The sequence below is a fragment of the Erpetoichthys calabaricus genome, chromosome 5 (genome assembly GCF_900747795.2).
Source record: "Erpetoichthys calabaricus chromosome 5, fErpCal1.3, whole genome shotgun sequence".
In the NCBI taxonomy this organism is placed as follows: domain Eukaryota; kingdom Metazoa; phylum Chordata; class Cladistia; order Polypteriformes; family Polypteridae; genus Erpetoichthys; species Erpetoichthys calabaricus.
Genome location: NC_041398.2, coordinates 20065260 through 20079904, shown reverse-complemented (window position 1 = coordinate 20079904; position 14645 = coordinate 20065260). Strand labels below are relative to the sequence as shown.

At 41.5% G+C, this 14645-nt stretch overlaps 2 protein-coding genes across 2 annotated transcripts in view; both read left to right on the top strand.

Moving 5' to 3' along the window:
- Positions 1–14645, top strand: part of LOC114641660 (gastrula zinc finger protein XlCGF26.1-like) — a 180039-nt gene that overhangs the window by 75549 nt on the left and 89845 nt on the right. The window lies entirely within an intron of this gene.
- LOC114641671 (zinc finger protein 420-like) overlaps positions 1–14645 on the top strand; it is a 66357-nt gene that overhangs the window by 9004 nt on the left and 42708 nt on the right. The gene's annotated exons all lie outside the window — the stretch shown is intronic.

Here is a 14645-nt window from a genome sequence, read left to right as displayed (position 1 = left end):
CGCTTTGCTGTTCTGGCTTGTTGATTCTCCTCTTTGTTGTTAGCTCATCCTTCCCTTTTGCTTGTTTCAAGCTACTACTTGCATGATGCCCAACTAAGTATAAAATCCAAAAGTTGTAAGAGCATCAGAGACAAGAAAACTGTCATTGTAGCAGATGAGTACTCGGCCGCACTGCGTAATGTGAGGGGAGTAAAGATGGATGAATTACTGAGAAAATGTTCCTGTCAGATATTTCCAAAATGGCCTTCACTGTTGTGTAGGATTTCAGCCGGGGTCTCTTCTGTAGCTCTGAACTCCGATCTTTGACAAACACCGTTCCCCAGTAAGTAGCCTAATATGGAATGCTTTGTTCCTTAGCAGTAAACTTTCTTTAATGTTTGTGGTTTTTAAGGAGCAGCAACAGTGTAACATCTGTATGTAATATTGTGCTGCAGTGGTGTTTGTTTACAAAGTCCTTTTGTGAATGCTTTAAAGGAGAAAAATAATCTGAATTTCACAAACGCTGTATTCATTATTAGACTGTCAGCAACAAGCTCATTCATCAGCCTGGCAATGGTAAGAGTAAGAGTCGTTGAACAATCCGGCAGCAATAAAACCTTGGGTCTTTGTGGGGGGAGAGAGAAAAAAAAAAAAAATAAATAAATAAATAAATAAATATATCTATATATATATCCATCCATCCATCCATTTTCCAACCCGCTGAATCCGAACACAGGGTCACGGGGGTCTGCTGGAGCCAATCCCAGCCAACACAGGGCACAAGGCAGGAAACAATCCTGGGCAGGGTGCCAACCCACCGCAGGACACACACAAACACACCCACACACCAAGCACACACTAGGGCCAATTTAGAATCGCCAATCCACCTAACCTGCATGTCTTTGGACTGTGGGAGGAAACCGGAGCGCCCGGAGGAAACCCACGCAGACACGGGGGAGAACATGCAAACTCCACGCAGGGAGGACCCGGGAAGCGAACCCAGGTCCCCAGATCACCCAACTGCGAGGCAGCAGCGCTACCCACTGCGCCACCGTGCCGCCCCTATATATATATCTATATCTATATATATATAGATAGATAGATAGATATAGAGATATATATATATATATATATATATATATATATATATATATATATATATATATATATATATTATAATAAATAAAAAAAACTTGGGTCAAGACTTCAGAAGACACTTTGACATCCCACGAGACAAAGCAGCGAGACCAAAGGACAGCTGCTGTACAGGCTTTTAAATGATCGACGCACAGCGCGACAAGCAGAACACGCAGCTCGGCAGCAGCAAGCCAGCAGCTGATCCGTTCACATCTCCTTTAGGTAAAATGATCCCGTCTTTACTTCACTGTGATTCAGGGCATGCCGAATGTTTATTTTTTCCTTCTTGGAAAGAAATATCAACCACTGAATAGAAGCATTAGAATAAGCGTTTTGGATGCTTTTGTAACTATCACTCGGAATTATTCCAATTGATTTATTAGGCATGCAATTTTGTCTGTACATGGACAGACAGAGAGAAGCATCTATATTACTGATCCTGAGTACTTCCTCTCTAAATTTCATGCAAGCTGTTCTCAAAATAACAACGTCGTTTCTGCAATAGTAGGCAATTTCTTGTCTAAAGTTGAAGGTTTCGCATTTAATCGATTCGTACCAAGACAAAAATTCCTCTCTTTCCTCGCTCATCAAGTGTTGAATGCCGTAATATTTAGGATCTGGGTACGGACTGATGTAATTTTGATTTTCAGCGGTGTTAAAGAAATGGGGAAAGTACCCTTTTTGAACCTGGAACCCCATGGCTTTGGGCATACTGTTCAATTTCATAGGTGAGAAATTCAACGAGTCGATGAATCTTAAGTCATAATCTTCTTCTATTAAACACATTAGTTTACATCCCTGAGTTGTAACAAGTGGGGTTTGACCGCTCTCAACGAGATATTTCATTAAGAAATAGCCGTTATACCCCTTAGAATTGTGAACTATGAACGTGTAATCTTGGTATTTCGGGCGCCAATATCTGTCGAAGAACTTTGCTACACAGTCCTCATCGGCCCGACTCCATGATTTACAGTTCCAATGCATGCAGTGGATGTAATTTGGGAAGTGGGTCCTGACATCTTGACAGCACTCAAAATCGTGGACCGGTCTTCGCGGTAAACTTTGAATGAAACACCGATGATTATCATCCGACTCTTTCATTTCAACTCGACAAACACAACAGTGTCTGGGACGACACTTCTGAGGTTTTGACTCGGCGTTCACGCTGTATCTCTGGTAACCGAGAGCGCAGACTTTAAGGACGTCGCAGATGCTTTCAGATTGACGCGTCTTTTCATGAAATTTACGCGTTTTGTGGAGTTCGAAGCATAACATTGATCGGCAAAAACTGTTGCAATCGGGGCATCGAAAAGTCTCACCGTCAACCCCTCAGCAGTCTGTAGATAAACAGACGTCACGGTGTCGTGATGGGGTAGGATATCCAGAGGAGTGGAAATCGCAGATAGAGTCAAATCCCAGAAATCCTTTCAGATTCAAAATACTGTAATAATGCTCATTGTGCAAAAACAGGAACGCCATCTTTGGTTTTCTGGTATGGGACACTTCAAATTTTAATACACTCTGTATTATATACACACTATATTTAATACACTAGTGCTTAGTGTAGCCACCGAAGTATAAGGTGAGTTCAAGCACGGGATGAAAGAAATCTTAGTCCAAAAGTTTGTTTTAAAAATATTTAGTGAAAATTAAAAGCAAATAATCCACACAAGAATAAAGAAAAATGTAGTTGCACATGGAGAATAAAAGGCAAAAAAAAAAGAGAAAAATATATCTTCTCTAAACTTAGTTATTTCTGTACTTAAAAGTTCTTAATTTCTTCTTCTGTATGCCTTAAACATATGTCTTTGCGCTTAAATAAGTGCGTTGTCTTATGAGTTACTTCACACACTCGAAACGCCCGTGGGCACGCTTTAAAACCATGTGCCCTCTACACCTTTCACATGGCAAGGCTGGTCACTAACTGAGAAAAAGGTTTAGTCAGAGCTGTTAGAAATGGCTAGAATATACCAATTCAATTCTACATATGGGGGTTATAGGAACCTCCCGTAGACTATGCATTGTCATTTAGTAAAACATTTATGAATCTTATGTAACTATGAAATGGCTCTTACAGCTAGTGTTCGGTGCCCGGTACCAGACGCTAATTTTAATACCCATTAGCCTCTCAAATTTTTCAACATCTGAAAACACTACTCTCTGATCTGGTGATAATCCATCCCTGACGTGTAATCCACAGGCCTCATGTTCACACAATTTCTGGTTGTTTCTGTACCTATCGTTTAATACAGCCAGCAAGCCCCTGGCAAAACAGTACTGATCATCCGGGTTGATGGGGATCCATAGGTGCTTCCATTTCTTTTGCACGATTATATCACTGAAAATTGTACATGCTTTATGCCTAGGCCCACCCCACCACCACCAGATGGGGCCCTCACAACCTGAACGATTAGCATCAGACTGGAATCGGCTAAAATAGTAGCGTGACTTTTGAGAACTAATTCAGTTTGGTTAAAAAAGTCCTCAACAGAAAGTTGAGGTAAAAACACTGGGATTGAGAGACTCGGCATGTAATTCTAGCTGGACTAAATCCTTAGGATTCGAAGTGCTCGCAAAACTGTCTAATATTTGCTGAAGGGTCTCGTGTATTTGATTTAAAAACTTCGGCAAATGAATCAAGTTTGTAGGCCTCTGAAAAACTGAAACGGTTTCTAATCTCGATAGTGATAGACATATTATTTAATGTAGAGGTAGAGGGCTGCGGGGAGCTTACTGACAGCTCTGGAGATGAAGGATTCGCTGTATGTGAGGTAGATGGCTGTGAAGAGTTAGGGTTAACACTCAAGTTTGCCCCGGACGGACTAGTCACTCCGGCTCCGGTCTGTGGATGTAAGACTGAATTATCCGACGCTGTTAAGTCATCAACAGGCGAGTGTTGCTGAAGACAGGTCTTACTTGTACCTGAGGTATGAAAGTTGTATTACTGGGCCGTTCAACGTAGTCAAGTCGCCGGCAGGTAAGTGTTGAAGTGAGGTTCTACTTGTACCTGAGATAGAAGGTTGTGAGGATTTTACAATCGTGTCTAGGGTGCTAGGTGGTTGTGAAGGACCAGGATAGGATATTGTGAAGGACTCAATAGCTCCAGCAAAATTGTCGACCGGTTGTGTGACTGGGGATGGTGCTTGAAAAATTTTGAGGAGATCACGACGGTGTGGGGATCTTAGGGGGCATTCTAGAATATTCAAGGTTATCAGACATCTCTTTTAATAGTCTCAGGTTTTTTACCGGATGGTCTTTTCCTACCTTTAGCCCCTCCAGGCTGTCCACGGTCACTGTCGGTGCCACTGCTGCCGCTATACCTGTTTTCAGGCAAGACCTAAATTTAATCAAAGGTTGCAGTTATGAACACAGAATATAACAATTTGCAGTCAATATTATTTTAATGAAAAAGTAATGATTAAAACCTATCCTTTAATCTTGGGTCAGAACCATCATATATAACCTCAATTTAGGTCTGGAAATGTACATAGGAGACTCCGATTCTACAATTCCAGCGAGCCGGCGAAGGTCCGCAGCCACCTGTGCCCGCTCCAGTCTTTCTTGGTGTCTCCGCTCGTTGTACTGACGAAGGGAATATCGGGGTGAATGACGAATTCTACGCCGAATCCCGTAGTCTGAGTGAGGCGTTGATGGCAAAGGGGATTTTTTTTTTGTTCTTTATTTCGCCTTATACAATTTCTTGTATTAGGAATTTGTTAGTTTTCGCATACCCCTTGGGGTCAGAGCGCAGGGTGATGCAGACCTGGAGCAATTACAGGTTAAGGGTCTTGCTCAAGGGCCCAGCAGAGTAGCATCTCTTTTTGGTAGTGATGCGGATTCGAACTGGCAACCTTCTGGATACCAGCACAGATCCTTAGCCTCAGAGCCACCACTTCACCCCAGGATTGCAGGAGGGATGAACAGCGGCTGCAATCAGAGGGAGTCGGTGATAGCGGAGGAGAATGCAGGAGATCTGAACGAAGGCTGAACTCAGAGGGTAGAGGAGAATGCTGAAAGATTCTCTCAGAGTGTGGCGGTGATTGCATGGTTTGTAGGTTCTGCCAGTTTTAGTAGATTGATAGATTTTCTGAACCGTCTAGCACTTGCGTTAAAACACCTGGTGAACTGGGATTTGGAAATAAAGTTTGACCTTCTCAGTTAAGGACACCTTTTCACAGAATCTGACTTTATGTATGCAACCTATGTTTCTTAAATAAACTGAAACCTAAAATGACACTTACTGCAATTGGACAGATCAGGGGAAGGCTGTGTCAGATTGTAAAGGGTTGTCGTCTAGAAAACAAAATGCATGCGCTCTTTAACACAACATTTCCCCTTCCAGTGCACACAGAAGCTCAAACAAAATGATCTGATATTAGTTTCAAGGGTAATCCTCTCACCACCGTGAGTCTTATAGCAGCTCTGGCTGGATGTCGCTGCAACGGTACATACACAATATAAAGGCTTGCATCATCTATTTATAAGATATAGATATATTTTCATTTTTAAAACAACCATTATTAATGTGTCACAATATAAATAACCCCATACTCCATTCATGCACTTAATTAATCCCCTGCACATTTTAATCCTCATCACCCCATTTCACGACCAGTTCAGATGGATAGATAGACAGACAGATTGACAGACTCTTGTACATTATCTGCTATTTGTAACTATCCGAAACACTTTACACAGACGTTCGCGTACGCTTTGCATACAAAGTACTCTATAACAAAACGCACGCGCAATCTCTACACCAAGATGGATAAAAATTTTTTTTAAACCTAAAAATGTAATAAAAACAGACAGCCTGGTTGAGACAAAAACGTAATTGATTGGAATGCCCATTTTGGTAACAGAAAAAACTATTATTGCCTGCTTCAGTAATATGAACATTATATTTGTACATTAATCATCATACACATAGATCGATAGATAGATATATAGGGCACTATATAATTGATTGATAGGGCACTGTATAATTAAGATAGATAGGGCACTATATAATTGATAGGGCACTGTATAATTAATAGATAGATAGATAGATAGACAGGGAACTATATAATTAATAGATAGGGCACTATATAATTGATAGGGCACTGTATAATTAATAAATAGGGCACTATATAATTGATAGATAGATAGATAGATAGGGCACTATATAATTAATAGATAGATAGGGCACTATATAATTGATAGATAGGGCACTGTATAATTAATAGATAGATAGATAGATAGATAGATAGTGCCCTATCTATCTATCTATCTATCTATCTATCTATCTATCTATCTATCTATCTATCTATCTATCTATCTATCTATCTATCTATCTATCTATCTATCTATCTATCTATCTATCTATCTATCTATCTATCTATCTATATAATTAATAGATAGATAGGGCACTATATAATTGATAGATAGGGCACTGTATAATTAATAGATAGATAGAAATAAATATAAAATGCTACAACTTATACACACACAAGTGCACTCACACGCCTACACACAGAGAGATGGTACTGAGCATGATAATTAACGGTGACCTATGATCATTTTGGACTTTAAATCCCCAGCCTCTCTCGTTTTAAAAAGGGTCTTACCGGTTTCCAAGTAATAGATCGGAGAATCAGCTTGGAAATATTGACCTAAGGATAAAATTTAAGGATTCAGCAATACATTTTTTAAAGCATACTCGTTTGACGCGTATAATAATCAATAATATGCTGTACCATGATCTTGACTGCTGGGTCTCTCGGAAGAATAGACTGTATTAACAATAATTATATTTAATTTAGTCCTTTCCATAAAAAATAAATAAATAGAAAACATTGTTCTAATAAGATATTGAAGACGCACTGTTTTGTCTTTCGGTGAGATTCGGAGTCATCTTTCAATATTAATGGCAAGCTGTGTAATGGACTGGTCTGAATGCTTATTTATATATACCAAAAAGAGCTGGGATTTTTTGAAAGCATACCTTATAATAAGGAGAGTGATTTCTTTAAGCAAATGTGTGCCCTTTGACCCGCTTTAAGCGGGCAGCTGTGTTATGGGTCGATGACCAGCTGAACGCTTATACATGCATATATAACGAAAAGAGCGATATTTTTTTAAAGCAGAATTTCTAATAAGGAGAGCGATTTCTTTTAGCAGTTGTGTGCACTTTGTCCCGTTTTAAGACCACTTTACATTTACAACAGGAAGATATGAACTTATGTTAAAAGCCTGTATGTGTGAACCTGTTCTTGTGTCAGCTGCCCAAGTATGTGTATCAGAAAAAGAAAAGCTAATCTTACATTGAGTACTTCACATAATGTTTGAGCAGGTGTGCGCTCCGTTTTAAGATTGCTTAACATATCTTTTCTGCGCAACACAAAAAGTATCTTAAGTCTTCTTGTCTCTGAATAAAAAAGCACTATAAGGCTAATTCTGCAAGAATAAACCATTTGGAAAACGTTCCATAAATGTTAGGTATAAAGAGCGGCATTTTTTAAAGTGTGGTGTATTTGATAGAAAGGGTTTGTTTTAGATAGATAGATAGATAGATTTTTATATGTATCAAACGTGATTTAAAAGGGAATTGCTGTATACTGTGTACCTCTGTGTGATTTTTAAAAGTGTTTGCTCTCTCTCTACACACTGAGCCATGAACGCGCAGGTCCTGTCGGCTTGCCCTTCAGCGAGATGGCTTTCTGTGAGATGGGGAAGGCTTTTTTGCTCGAACTGCGGCATACAGAGAGCAATTAAAAGCTGTTTAGATTGAACAGGCTTTCCTTTTTTACAAATTATAAAGCAAAGGTTAGATAGATAGATGGGCGGCACGGTGGCGCAGTGGGTAGCTCTGCTGCCTCGCAGTTGGGAGACCTGGGGATCTGGGTTCGCTTCCCGGGTCCTCCCTGTGTGGAGTTTGCATGTTCTCCCCGTGTCTGCGTGGGTTTCCTCCCACAGTCCAAAGACATGCTGGTTAGGTGGATTGGCGATTCTAAATTGGCCCTAGTGTGTGCTTGGTGTGTGCTTGGTGTGTTTGTGTGTGTCCTGCGGTGGGTTGGCACCCTGCCCGGGATTGGTTCCTGCCTTGTGCCCTGTGTTGGCTGGGATTGGCTCCAGCAGACCCCCGTGACCCTGTGTTCGGATTCAGCGGGTTGGAAAATGGATGGATGGATAGATAGATAGATATTTTAATCTCATGATAATATTAAAATAATAGATAGATGCAGGGGCATGCTCCAGAGAGGATATACAGGAGTGGCTATAAGGGAGACCTGGCCGGCTGGGTATGAGCAGGAACATCTCTGGACATGTCGATCAGGCCTTGGGTTCATGGCAAGGTCATTCTTTTGATATAAAGGGCCTCAGGGGAGGGGGTGGTGCCAGCCAACAAACAGGTCTTGACAGACTGGGGGGGCAATTCAGATGCAGCATCGATCAAACTGCTCTTAACACAAACTCTGACCAATCTGGTGGATGGAGTGAGATTAAGGTGTGTTCTGGGTGGGGTTAGAGAGGGGACAGGTTTGAATTCACCAATCACAGTGGGCAGAAGCATCATTTAAATCCACCAATCAGAGGAAAGGGGTGGGGTATATCATTTAAATCCACCAATCAGAGGAAAAGGGGGTGGGGCGTTCAAGTTATCAATCTTTTTAGATTGACATTTTGACAGAAGCACCCTGCCTTAATATTACATATATATTTATTTATTTTGTGATAGACAGCTGCACAGTCGGGATGCCTGGGATGTGGAAGGACCAGGGCCCTCATGTATAAACGGTACATCCGCACAGAAATGTTGCGTACTCCCGTTTCCACGCTCAAATCGCGATGTATAAAACCTAAACTTGGCGTAAAGCCACGCACATTTCCACGGTACCTCATACCTTGGCGTATGCAACTTCTCCGCTCGGTTTTGCAGACTGGCGGCACCCAGCATCAAAGCAGTGCTACTGTTCCTGTGTGGTCACCCTTTCTTTCTTAGCTCCACATTCCTGACGCGGCTTTATAAATACACTGAAATTAACTGCATATTGTTTATTAGTGTAATGCATCTGATTGTAATTAACCTGCAGGTCCAGGGAATAGCCATAGTACTGTATTCCAAATACCATAACTGCTTTAGCGTTGTTACTCTCACTGCATCTTCTTCTTCTTTCAGCTGATCCCGTTAAGGGTTGCCACAGCAGATCATCTTTTTCCACATTACTCTCACTGCACCACTCGGAGTATTTATATCACTGTATCTGAGTGGGGAATCACAGCAGCAGCTGATCGGAAAGAGAATTATCGGTACACAGCATGAAGCAGACGCTGCCTGAGCCACAGCAAAACACTTTAGAGACTTCCCAATATGAACTTCGCGGTTTAGAAAAAGTTTCATCCCAAGAACTATAAACGTACTCAATCAGTCCATCAAGTGCTTCTTGTAGAACTGTTTACTTATAAGTACAATCACCTCACTGTAAACTTGTACTACAGTTATAATATTGCACAACCTGCGCCACTTTATGAAGCGCGTATTTACATATGATGACGATATCATTTTTAAGATGAAATGCAGCAAAATATGTTGATTATATTATACAGTTAAACTTTAACTTCATTTAAATAATCTTTATTATTAATAATTAAACATGTGAGGACACGGTGCCGCAGTGCTAGCTAGTTCAGGGATTGTTCCTGCATTACGTTGTATTCTTGCTGGTGCTGACGCGACACTGGAAGGATAGACGGATAGAATAATTAAACATGTACTACGAAGATATTTCCTTAAAAGTTTTGAAGAATCGGCGTTTTAAGCTTACAGATGGCTTCACGTCTATATAGCTGATTGTGTGGAGATTGGATATTTGGAGAAAGAAAAGTAAGGACAGGAATTGGAGGTTAGTACGTTTGAAAGAGACAGTACTGCTGTGATAAATTATGTCATTGAAGGTCGCACATGGCACCGCAAGCCTCTTGTGTGAGATATGAACAAGCACTGCGCCACCGTGTTCCCATGTTTAATAACATGCTTTAACTCCTACCATCATGAAAATGATATCACGTATACATCTCAGTATTTTAATTATTCAGAGAGCTGTAATATCACAAATGTAATGGATTATGTGTCCTGTCGGAGAAAGAGAAAGCCCGTTTAAGAAGCAGGTAGTGATTCACACATGTAGAGTACATAGAAGATCAAATACAGAACAAAGCATTTAATGTGCTACTTTCATTTACTAGTTTCTAAAATCCCATTGTAACTAAACGATTTTAAGATGAAGTTTATGATGTTCTACTTTAATGGCAAAATAAACTACGTGATTAAAGTGGAAATTTCCAGATTAAAGTTGACATTTCGTGCTTTTTTCCCCACTGTGTGCCTTTTTTTTGTCTGTACCCTAATAAGCTTTCATATGACACTCAGACGGTGGGCTACGACTCGCCTTTTCACGGCGACTTTGATATGTGATTTCTTCTTTATTTCGGGCACTGTGCGACTTTGTGAATTTGAGCCTACGAGTTTCTCCGACACTCTGTCACTCGATCAACTCCCTTTTGTTGATTATACCACTGTTTAAACCAACAAATAAAAAGTTTTTCTTTTGCCTCCACTTGGTATTCGCTGAAATTCTTATATTCCCCCCCCCCCCCATGCTTTTCCCATTGTCTTTTCACAGAAGGCTATTTAAATTGATTTGCATATTCAAAGAGGCGTAATTCTGGGAGGAGTTGGGGCGGGACAGAAGGCGCGTGCACGTGTGTTACTTTTCACGCTGATCAGGATTTATGTAGTGGAAGAACATGAAAGTTTGCTTACGTACAGATTCCTGCATCTGGATTTTTCTGTGCGTACGCACAATCCCGCTTTTGTGCTTACGCCATGTTATAGTGTGAGTTCTACGCACGGCGTTATACATGAGGCCCCAGGAGAGTGCCAATACCTCCCTCGGGGCATGAGATGGCTACTGCCCTGGGGTGCAGGGGAGGCACAAGATCAGAGCTGGGAGGCTCCATTCTGTTGTGGCATGTGGCCACCGCCATGGGGCACCCAAACATTCCAGGAAACATGGACTGCAGCACTTCCGCCTCGACAGGAAGTGCTGCTAAACCCGAAGACGGATACACCCGGTGTGCTTCCAGGTGCTCGTGCAGCACTTCCGTCACACCCGGAAGTGCTGCAGGAAGCACCTGGAACACATCTGGGTACTGTTTAAAAAGGGCCGCCTCACTCCATTCCGGGAGCCGGAGTTGGGAGGTAGCGTGACGGAGCTTGATGAGAGACGAGTGGAGGCAGCAGGAGAAGAAAATAATAAGGACTGTGAGTGATTTGTGCATTGTGCTGTACTGGAAGGAGGAAACACAATAAAAGAGTGTGTTTCAGACATAGCTGTCTTGGTGTCTATTCATGGTCGAGGCCGGTCTTCACAATATATATATATTATATATATATTGTGAATATATTAAATATATATAATAGTAGTTTACATGTTACAACCACGGAATACAACAAACAGAAGTGCAGTGTGCATGTGTAGGCCTACTTTGAAATAAATTAAACTGAACTTTGCAGGTTTATTTGGGTCCTTCCTATACATGAGTAAAATTTAAATTAAAGCTAGCCCACTTTAATATAAATAAAACATTTAGCTGTAGCTTAGCAGCTTTAAAAAAGTAAACATAAAATTCCATTTCAGTGGCTCTCATCCTCTTCAGGTTTCCCTCTCAGCCAGCAATCAACTGAAGCAGCAGCTCCGGGTCTGAAATGAATGTGTTTTTTTTTTTTTTTTCTGAAAAATAATAGCCTATTAAATGCTATTGTTCTCACCTGTTTAATGTGACTTCTGTTTCTGAAGTTCGCTGCAGATCATCTCTATGTCGGGGCTGTGCAATGTGACTTTGACCTTCACACAGGACTTCAGGCTCTCATGTGTGAGGCAGGAGCGATATTTGGACTTTATGAAGTTCATGCTTGAGAAAACTTGCTCACATAAGTATGTTGAGCCAAAGATGGACAGGACTCCATATGCATATTTTTTTCATGTTCATATATGTTTCGGGAATGGCACTCCATGTGTCGAAAACAAAATTTGTCAGGTTTGGGGAGGTTTTCAGTATCACTCCATTTGTGCTGTTTAGCGAGAGTAGCCTTCTGACGGGCGACTTCTTCAAGATCCGCTGTCAGGCATTTGAACTTGGACACCCATTAATCTTTATCTGCTATGTCATCCAGTTAAATTTCTAGATCGGGCTTACTTACTTACTCCTGTGAATGTGGATGTGTTCAGCAGGGATGGGTCGATGTCCAGGGGTGTGACAGGGAAGGAGAGAGTGTTTTTTTTTTCCTTTCTGAACTCACTGAATCTTTCTCTAACTGCAGCTTGCATTTTCTGAACAATTTCCCGTTTGTTTTTAAAGTCGGAGAATAGATGCTCTGATATTTTTATGAACGATTCTTTCATGTATTCTCCGTCTGTGAACGGCTGACCCCTCCTTACGATCTCTTGAGCTGCCACAAAACTAGCAGCTGTAGTCGACTGTGCAGAAGTGATCCACTTTTTGAAAGTATGTTTGCTCTGTTCAGCTTTCCGTTGCAGTTCCGAAATTGCTCTGTTTCGCTCGTCTTCACTTGGGTATTTTTCAGTGAATGCTGAGTGCTTGTTTCGAAAATGTCATTCAACGTTACATTTTTTGTTGTTCGATAATTTATCGCCACGTATTAAGCACACTGGTAAGCCAGCGTCGTTGGCGGTGAAGGCAAATGCTTCTGTCCACACAGAACTCTATTTTCTTCTGAGATTTTTCTTTTTTGGTATTTATTCATGGTTAGTGCAGGGGTCGCACACTCTAGAAGCCACCTGCAGGTAAAGGCGAGGGCTATAGACGTAGATGTGACACATATTTTAGTTGACAAATTATAAATAAATAAATAAAAAGAAAAATTAGATGTTAAAATATATAACAGTAGTAGTAGTAAATAAACATATATATATAAATACAACTTAAATTAAGAAATTGCCATTATTCATTTTCATGTTTTTTTTTTTTTTGTCAAGGCCAAAGGGAGCCACTACAAGGAGGCTGAAGAGCCGCGGGTTGCCGACCCCTGGTCTACAAGATCCTTGAAAACTTTCAACATTACATTGTTAACTTTTCATAAATAACCAGTTCTACTATTTCTGTGTAACGAGTCGGACCCGATAAGCAGAAACTGGCTGATTGCTACACACTCACCTTCCTAGCTGTAAGGCGGGTGATGAAAGGATAGGCCAATATCACTCCCTGAAGCGCTCTTCCATGGTCGACTTTTTGAAATAATCAGCTCTAACAAACAAACAAATAAATACAGTTGTCTTCTTCTTCTTCTTTCGGCTGCTCCTGTTATGGGTTACCACAGCAGATCATCTTATTCCATATCTTCCTGTCCTCATCATCTTGCTCTGTCACCCCCATCACCTGCATGTCCCCTCTCACCACATCCATAAACCTTCTCTTAGGCCTTCCTCTGTTCCTCTTCCCTAGCAGCTCTATCCTTAGCACCCTTCTCTCAATATACCCAACATCTCTCCTCTGCACATGTCCAAACCAACGCAATCTCGCCTCTCTGACTTTGTCTCCCCACTTGAGCTGACCCTCTGATGTCCTCATTTCTAATCCTGTCCATCCTCATCACACCCAATGCAATTCTTAGAATCTTTAACTCTGCCACCTCCAGCTCTGTCTCCTGCTTTCTGGTCAGTGCCACCATCTCCAACCGATATAACATAGCTGGTCTCATTACCCTCCTGTAGACCTTCCTTTTCACTCTTGCTGATACCCGTCTGACACTCTTCTCCACCCACTCCACCCTGCCTGCACTCTCTTCTTCACTTCTCTTCCACAATCCCCATTACTCTGTACTGTTGATCCCAAGTATTTAAACTCCTCCACCTTCACCAACTCCACTCTCTTCATCCTCACCATTCCACTGACCTCCCTCTCATTCACACACATGTATTCTGTCTTGGTGGTCCCTACTGACCTTCATTCCTCTCCTCTCATATCTCCATCTCTCTAGGGTCTCCTCAACCTGCTCCCTACTCTCACTACAGATCACAATGTCATCAGCAAACATCACAGTCCATGGGGACTCCTGTCTAATCTCGTCTGTCAACCTGTCCATCACCATTGCAAATAAGAAAGGGCTCAGAACCGATCCCTGATGTAATCCCAGCTCCATCACTCCTACCGCAGACCTCACCACTGTCACGCTTCTCTCTTACATATCCTGTACAACTCTTACATACTTCTCTGCCACTCCCGTCTTCCTCATACAATACCACAGCTCCTCTCTCCTCACCCTGTCATATGCTTTCTGCAGGTCCACAAAGACACAATGCAACTCCTTCTGGCCTTCACTGTTCTTCTTCATCAACATACTCAGAGCAAACATCACATCTGTGGTGCTCTTTCTTGGCATGAAACAATCCTGCTGCTCACTAATCATCACCTCACTTCTTAACTGAGCTTCCTCTACTCTTTCCCATAACTTCATGCTGTGGCTCATC